The sequence below is a fragment of the Oncorhynchus keta genome, unplaced genomic scaffold, assembly GCF_023373465.1.
Source record: "Oncorhynchus keta strain PuntledgeMale-10-30-2019 unplaced genomic scaffold, Oket_V2 Un_contig_18517_pilon_pilon, whole genome shotgun sequence".
Taxonomy (NCBI): domain Eukaryota; kingdom Metazoa; phylum Chordata; class Actinopteri; order Salmoniformes; family Salmonidae; genus Oncorhynchus; species Oncorhynchus keta.
The window spans coordinates 51,618-60,348 of NW_026280961.1; the positions used below are offsets into that span (position 1 = coordinate 51,618).

The window sequence follows — 8,731 nt, forward strand, 5'->3', positions numbered from 1 at the left end:
GTAGCACTCACATCTGTAAACATGAAATGCTTTGAAAGGCTAGTAATGGTGAATATCAACACCATCATCCCAGACATTCTGGACCCAGTCCAATTCACATACCGCCCCAACAGATCCACCGATGATGCAATCTCTATTGCACTCTACACTGCTCTCTCCCACATGGACAAGAGGAATGCCTATGTGAGTGCTGTTCATTGACTACAGCTCAGCATTCATAGTCCACTCAAGCTCGGGACCCGGGGACTAAATACCTCCCTCTACAACTGGATCCTGAACTTTCTGACGGGCCACCCCCAGGTGGTGAGGGTAGGTATCAACCCATCTGCACATGCATACACACTCACATTCAAACACACAAACATGCATACACACGGACCCACACATACACACAAGTAATTAGTGCCACACATGCACTCAAATGTATACAGTTGGCCTTGCTGTTCAGATGTTTATTTTCCTCAATGTCTTTTGTTTTAGCATTGTTGTTTTCTGTTGTTTTTCTTTGTTTTTCTCTTTAGTTATTTTTGTTGGTGCATTGGGTGGGTGGTGGTTTTGGTTGGGTTGGAGGAGGACGGTGTCTTGGGAGGGATGGGAGGGGTTTGGGGTTGGAGAGTGGCCACCAAACATCTTAGATGTTTGGTGGCCTGGTGAATGGTAGCTAGGACTAGTGGAAAGAGGTTGCTCGTTTGGGTCCCCAGGTCGACTTGGTGGAGATTCGGTCCTTGTGGCCTTGGGCGGAGCGCTTGAGCCAGGTTGCTCCTGTGGGTCACTCTGGATGGGAGTGTCTGCTGGAGGACTGAATGTAATGTAAATGTTGAGCGGCTTCATTGCAGGTAGATTGTATGTTTTAAAATGAGATGAAAACATTTAAATTACTACCCATCTGGCACGCTGACCCTCAATACGGGGGCCCCTCAGTGGTGTGTGCTTAGTCCCCTCCTGTACTCCCTGTTCACCCATGACTGTATCAAATCAAATGTTATTTGTCACATACACATGGTTAGCAGATGTTAATGCGAGTGTAGCGAAATGCTTGTGCTCCTAGTTCTGACAATGCAGTAATAACCAACGAGTAATCTAACATAACAATTCCACAACTACGACCTTACACACACAAGTATAAAGGGATAAATAATATGTACATAAAGATATATGAATGAGTGATGTGTAGAGGAATGCTAATTCTTATGTAGGTGACATTACACTACTGTAGCTGGGATAACGTATTTTCATAGTAAAACAGGTTGGGCCCCATACAGGATATTTCTCACACACACACTCACTTTGATCATCCAGAACACTGTCACAACAGGATACTCCTAGCCACAGGTGCTAGCCGGCAGTTCGGCCACAACTCCCCTGAAGATAGGGACGCACACACATTACACACGGACTCTTGAGGACAGGACAGGGACGCATACGCTCTTACACACTGACCCCAGAAGACAGGGACGACGCACATACAGTACACACATAGCTGCCGAGGACACCCAGATAAGACACCCACAGATTGGCAGAAAGCCTAGACTTAGAGACAAACTAGCACACACACATAATCTCCTTCCCAGCCGAACATTGTGTGACTGAAGATAGCGCACACACCAGATCTCCTTTTCAGCTGAACATGGTGTGACGACCAAGAACAGGCATGGCAGGATTCTACGATGATGGACAGACAACAGAGCCAATGCCGGATGACTACACCCCAGCCTGATCCAATCCGAAGATCCGATCTCCTAGAAATCAACCTACTTTCTGTACTGTATAAAACATGTATGCTGTCTAAATTAGGGGCTCTCTTTTTCTGACTCCCTCTGAGTTCAAGGAACAGAGCCCGTATACGCTGTACACAATACTTTTACTCTGAATAAACTGCAGATTGTTAAACTTTAACTCCTCGTCTGAACTGATCCTTGACCGACTCGCTCACCTAAGCATCTCACCTTTTACCAACAGAATTCTTGGTAGCAGAGGATGGTTTACTAAAGACCCATAAAACGTGAGAGTACGGGAGCGGGTGGTGAAAGGACGGTTCAAGGAGAAAGACGAGCCAATTCGGGGGAGGACAAAACTCTGCTCAACTCGGAGAACTGATCTCAGGTCGACCACTAAAAAGGTAAGCAAAACCTGTTAAAACAAACTTTGCATATTGTCGCTTAGTCTACTCCAAATTTAAGATCAGTAATACCGAGTGTGAGTATGAGTTTTGTGTAAATTTAATTTAACAAAATTTCATTGAGCAGTGAAGTAAAGGAATTGTGGAAATATGAATGCAATGTATTGACTGTTTAAAGTTAAGGTGATGCAGAATTGAATTGTATGTGTTAAAGAACTGAGATGAGATAGGTTGGAGGATATTGTAATGTTAGCTTGATTCTAGATACTATTCAGATATGTCGACAGCGTTCGATGAGGAATAGGTCTATTTGTTGATTAGTGATATTATTCAGAGATGTCAGCAGCGACTGATGAGGAATAAATCTAAGTGTTGAATATGACCAAATGTTCGGTTGATACTACTACTAGGTGATTTACATACCATAACCTAGCTCATGACTGGTTAAATGTGTTGTAGAGTTGCTACCTGAGTACATGAAGTATACGAATGAGGCATATTGATAATTGACTAGTAACCCAACAGACTGGCTGTGACCGGTGAGGGTTTGACTGTACACAGCGTCTCACAAGGGTTTAATTGGGCTGTATTGTCTCACCAAAATCTGAATATATGACGGAGGAGCTCTGAGATAAGACAGAGTACGAGTAATAGTTTCTCCAAGAATACATCGCTGTCGCAAAACAGTGACGGGCTAAGTATATTCAGATAGTCAAACTCACTTATACACCATGGCAACTTCGCAACCTTCAAAACTGAAATTCAATGATTTCCTAGAACAACGTATGCAGGATAGGTCAGGAGGAAAGGAACAGTGGAAGTCAATAAAGAAGGTTTGGGAAGGGTTGAAGTTGAAGTGGACACAGGCGGGTTATTTGGTAGGGGGAACTCCAAATAGGACTCAGCTTAGCACAATGGAAGGCGAGTTGCGTGAAGCATTACAGGAAGCTAAAGACAGGGAGACAGAACAGAACAAGTTGCATTTATTCAAGAAGGACAGACATGGGAGCAGATCAAGTGAAAGGAGGAAAAAGATATTTGCTAGTAATGGTAGACAGATTCTCTAAATGGGTAGAGGCCATTCCTACAGCTAAGGAGGATGCGAAGTCAGTCATTAAGTGGCTACAAACGGAACTCATACCTAGGTATGGGGTCCCGCGACAAATCAGATCCGATAATGGGTCCCACTTCTCCAACCAACACCTGAGACAGGTTGAGGAGAGGTTTGGTATTACACACAAATTCGGTTCGGTGTATAAGCCGCAATCGCAGGGACTTGTGGAACGCTGTAACCAGACTTTGAAAGCTAAGATAGCTAAGGTTTGTGCAGGAACTAAATTGACATGGGTGGAAGCCCTGCCCCTGGCACTGATGGCCATGAGGTCCTCACCAGGTGCAGGGACACATCTTTCACCCCATGAGATAATGACAGGCCGAGTGATGCCTGGGCCGCCAAGAGAGGGAGGTCATATGCCCCCTCTTGATGTCCACCAGATAGGAATGTCTGACTATGTAAAAAAACTGACCGAATTATCTGCAGCTCTCTCCACGCAGATACACCGGGTCGCAGAGGGGGAGCTGACGGATGACCAGGAACAACCAAGGGTAAAGGTTGGTGACTGGGTAAGGATCAAAGTCCACAAAGAAAGTGGGCTGATCCTAGGTGGACTGGACCGTACGAAGTGAAGGAAGTTACTTCACACTCAGTCCAGGTCAAAGGTAAACCAGGCGCACCTTGGCACCACCTGACGCATTGTACACCAGCACCAGCACCTGACAGAACACTGACAGAAGTCAGAAGCGATTTGATCGCATCTAATTCGGCTACAAATTCTGCTAGCTCTGACAACTGAAGGATGTGGAGACGCCTCCAATCCTCAGATGCCAGCGAAGGGCACCCTTACTCTAGACGACATAGGGCACCATGGGAAAGATTAGGATGCTCTCTTCCAATGTTTGTGCTATTGCTGTTCACCTCGGGTGTAGTAGTAGGAATAATGCTTTGGGCTTTCGAACATACAGTTAACAAAACGGATATAATACCAGAGGGCACTAATTCCACAATTGACATCACTGATCAAGTACTCCCCGGTTATTGATTTTGGTTTGATTGTTCAGATAACACCACTGAAATTAAACAGGAGGTTAAGGTAGACTAACATTAGAATCTGTTTTCATTATGGGGAACAATGAAAGGCCCGCAGAGGGGATTGCAGGCGGAGGTTTTTATGTTAAAGGGACAGTGCACATTTATCACAGTTGTGTGTGTGTCTAATGGCTGGGGATTTAAGAAGTATTTTTGGGGAGACAATTTGGAGAAACACGAATAAAACATGAAACACCGAGACAAATTATTTGAGTTTGAGTGGATTATCATAATTATTAGGTTTTGTTTTTGTAGTAAACGTTTGGGTTAAGGGGATTTTCACGTTCCCAGAGACATGGTATTTTACAGATAGGTGAAAAGGCAGACGGAGGGGCCCTCCCCCGCACTGCAGAGACCTTGAAAGTTGGAGAGAAGAGAGGAGAGGTTTTTGGAAAGGGGGGGGCCAGGACAGGCAAAGATAGCAGTTGCTGAGTGGAGAAAGGGGGGAGAGTTGGACATGTGGAAAATGTAGGGGGCGCTCCTACAGGATAATGTCAGAACATTAAGGATACTATACTAATCTTACCTAAGTCATTATTTAGAGTAGGTAAGGTTGATACCTGGGCAGAGCCAGGTATCAAAAGGGGGATGGGTAAATTGTGGTCTAGGATAGGATGGGGACTATTGGATAAGAAACTAATAATTTAAAAATGTAGCTAACAATTGGGCATAGAAGTTAAAGATATAATCAGATAAAACATATGAGGAATTGTTTGTTAACCAAGCCTGTATGTCCAGGATTTTATGCATTACAGGTGAACTACAGGTGAAGTCACTCAATCCAGTCCCAGAGGCTTGGGGACCATAGAAGACCCCTGGTGACAGCTAGCTGAAAGAGCTACCCAGATTCATATCGCACGGCGGAAGGGTAAGACACTTTTTCACTGTCGGACAATAAACAGAGTTCGGGAGAAGAACTGGAATTAACAGAATTCCGGGGGCCAACTCTCGAATGAAGTAAACCCTACCTGTCCTATCACCCCTGTTTTTGTTCATAGAAGTGAGGATGTGTCTGGCTCTGGCTAAGTGATGTGTATTTTGTTCCAAAATGAACATAAGAGATCCCTAGATCTGGGTAGACAGGAAGTTAGAGTAGAGATTACATGATAACCGACTGCGGACTGTTCTAGGATTGGAGAAGAGGGTATCCTTATAGCATAGAGGATCCCACAAAGGTGGATAGGTTTTCCATGATATGGGGAAACCTGGGAGCACTGTTGAACTTTGTAAAGGTGATGAAATCCTACTAACCATAACAAATATTAAGCTCTATGATGCAGGCACTCACACCCTCGGACTACAAAGGACGAGGACAGACATGATGGGTGTGTTTTCTATTAAGGTACTGCCAAGACCAGAGGTAGCCGGACACACTCCTCTACCACCACTGTGTTAAAAATACCATTCAGGTAATTAATCTTAGAGACTATTCGGCTATTGATCAATTAGGAACTGGGACTGGTTTTGATTATGGGAGATTGCCTGAAGCTGATTGCAGTAGTAACATAACCATTAATTCCACTTGGCCAGTTACAGGCCTAAACCAAACTAGTGGTCTGGCTGATGTGAGGTGGATGTGTGGAGCCAAAAAGAGTGCTGAGACCCATTCTTAGAGGAGAATGGCAAGATACGTGTGGTCTGACCAGTGATAATTCCACTGACCATTGTTGATGTTGCTGCTGAACAGCTGCTGAGTTCTGTAACCAGGGGACCTGAAAACATTCCATCCCATGGGAGACATAGATGTAGTGCTCCAGGGACAGAGGATGTAGTTGACATACACACCAACCTGTTGGGAGTGCCAGTGGGGGTTCCTCATGAGTTTCAGGCCTTGGGTAGGAATGATGGACTCTGGCACTTACTACCTACTATGGGTCCAGCCATGGTGGATGCTAGACAGACTGCATGGATTAATTATATCTACTATAATCAACAGCGTTTTGTGAATTACTCCCGTGATGCACTCACTGGTATGTCTGAACAGCCTGAGGCCACATTTGGGGTTTCCAGACAGAATAGACTTGCCTTGGGATATGCTTCTTGCCAGTCAGGGGGACGTTTGCAAGATGTTCGGTAAACAATGTTGCACGTATATTCCTAATAATACCAGTCCAGATGATATCTAGGGCGGGCTTGATGCACTATCTGATAAGATGAGGTCCACAAGGGGTGGAGGAGTCTGTTCTCTTGGCCTGGTTTGGTAAATGCACTGATATGATGGTTACTGGATTTCTGACCTAATTCTTGTATTATTTGTTATTGATGTGATGTGCTGCTTGCATCATACCGTGTTCTAAGAAATATGTTACAGATATGGTGAAGGCTTCAGGCATGTTGCCTTTGCTTGATGCTCCAGTTGGAGATGCCGATACGGAAGCATGCTTTCAGGAGAGGATGGGACTGACTGAGGATGACCCATGGTATGCTGAGGGTGAGGTAGTAGAATACATTTTTACACCACCACAGTTCCTTGTTATACATTTTATGATAGGTTTTCTTTCCAGTATGTTTGTTCTCCCTGTTGTGAAGGTTTAGAGTCCCTGGGTGGCAAGGAGCCCACCTGGTACAGGATAGGAGTAGCTGAGAGGACCAGATGGTTTCTAATAATTCTTTACTCTGTTTTCCATGACCAAAGTTTTGTCCTACATCTTACATGTCAATAACAATAAAGTTTTATCCTGTTTTTGATAAGTGACACCCTTGCGGGTGACAAAAGGGGGAAACAAAGCATACAACAAAGGCATATATCACTTGTTATTAATAATAAACTTTTTATTATTTTCATGAAATGCTATGACTGCTGAAATAAAGGAATGAGTGACACCCTAGCGGGTGTCAAAAGGGGACTTAAATTTCACACTATTTTCTTTTGTTCTGTTTTTGAATGAGCTGTTCTCTTTTGACATGAAGGTAGTTTAAACTTTGTAACTGTTATATGATTCATTGCTGAATTTTTGTTCACACCCTTGGGGTTATTTTACATTATAGCCATTACCATATATAAGATTGAATATTATCTGTTGTTGCCTTGTGTGGAGGTATGTATGTGTTATGCTACCTAGCTGATTTGAAACATTGTTAAAAGTATCAGGGCCATGGAACTTTCTCATGCTGGAAAAATACAGAAGGGAGGGCACATTCAGAGCGTGGGGTTGCGAGAACAAGCGGTCTTTTTGTTAGATAACAGGAGCCAGGTGCGAGATAACGGTATGGAGCATGAGACCCATCTTTCAGTTTTTGCAGCCATTTTAGGAGGGGGATCCAGTTGCTTTATTGATTAAGCTTCTCCATTGTATGTCGTGTCCCATCTGGGATGGGAAGAGGGGGAAATTATTTTTCTTTGTGGGCCATTTCCGTATAGACTTACCTTGTTTAGGCTATTTTTCCTTTTTGGATTATGTTTTCGTTTTTGCTTGGAGTAATGTATCTGGACTATATCACATCTCTTAGGAGATGTGAAGAGAGGAATCACAACTTTTTCCTGCTGGAAAAGTTGGCTTATGTGGACAATCATTTTACTTTTATTTTGAGCTGTTCTCCGCTCTGTTAAATGAGGGTTGTAAGTTCCTAGGTGGCTGGTAGCCAACTTAGTACATAGTGGGATTGAATGGAGAACATGATGGTAATACATATATATCTATTTCTGTTTAATACCGTGCCTTATTTCATAGTCCCTTTGGGAGAAGTTTCTCTTTGTGTATGGATCTAGTTAGGTTGTGTCACGTCTCTGGGGAGACGTGAAGAAAGATTTGTAGAGGAATGCTAATTCTTATGTAGGTGACATTACACTACTGTAGCTGGGATAACGTATTTTCATAGTAAAACAGGTTGGGCCCCATACAGGATATTTCTCACACACACACTCACTTTGATCATCCAGAACACTGTCACAACAGGATACTCCTAGCCACAGGTGCTAGCCGGCAGTTCGGCCACAACTCCCCTGAAGATAGGGACGCACACACATTACACACGGACTCTTGAGGACAGGACAGGGACATACGCTCTTACACACTGACCCCAGAAGACAGGGACGACGCACATACAGTACACACATAGCTGCCGAGGACACCCAGATAAGACACCCACAGATTGGCAGAAAGCCTAGACTTAGAGACAAACTAGCACACACACATAATCTCCTTCCCAGCCGAACATTGTGTGACTGAAGATAGCGCACACACCAGATCTCCTTTTCAGCTGAACATGGTGTGACGACCAAGAACAGGCATGGCAGGATTCTACGATGATGGACAGACAACAGAGCCAATGCCGGATGACTACACCCCAGCCTGATCCAATCCGAAGATCCGATCTCCTAGAAATCAACCTACTTTCTGTACTGTATAAAACATGTATGCTGTCTAAATTAGGGGCTCTCTTTTTCTGACTCCCTCTGAGTTCAAGGAACAGAGCCCGTATACGCTGTACACAATACTTTTACTCTGAATAAACTGCAGATTGTT

General features: G+C 44.0%; 1 long non-coding RNA gene across 1 annotated transcript; it reads left to right on the plus strand.

Annotated features, from left to right (window-relative positions):
- Positions 1 to 698: 698 nt before the first annotated feature.
- On the plus strand, positions 699 to 7,629 carry LOC127920160 (uncharacterized). Its single transcript, XR_008105274.1, has 2 exons — positions 699 to 2,119; positions 3,674 to 7,629. It is a non-coding gene; the product is annotated as an uncharacterized LOC127920160 (long non-coding RNA).
- Positions 7,630 to 8,731: the final 1,102 nt, after the last annotated feature.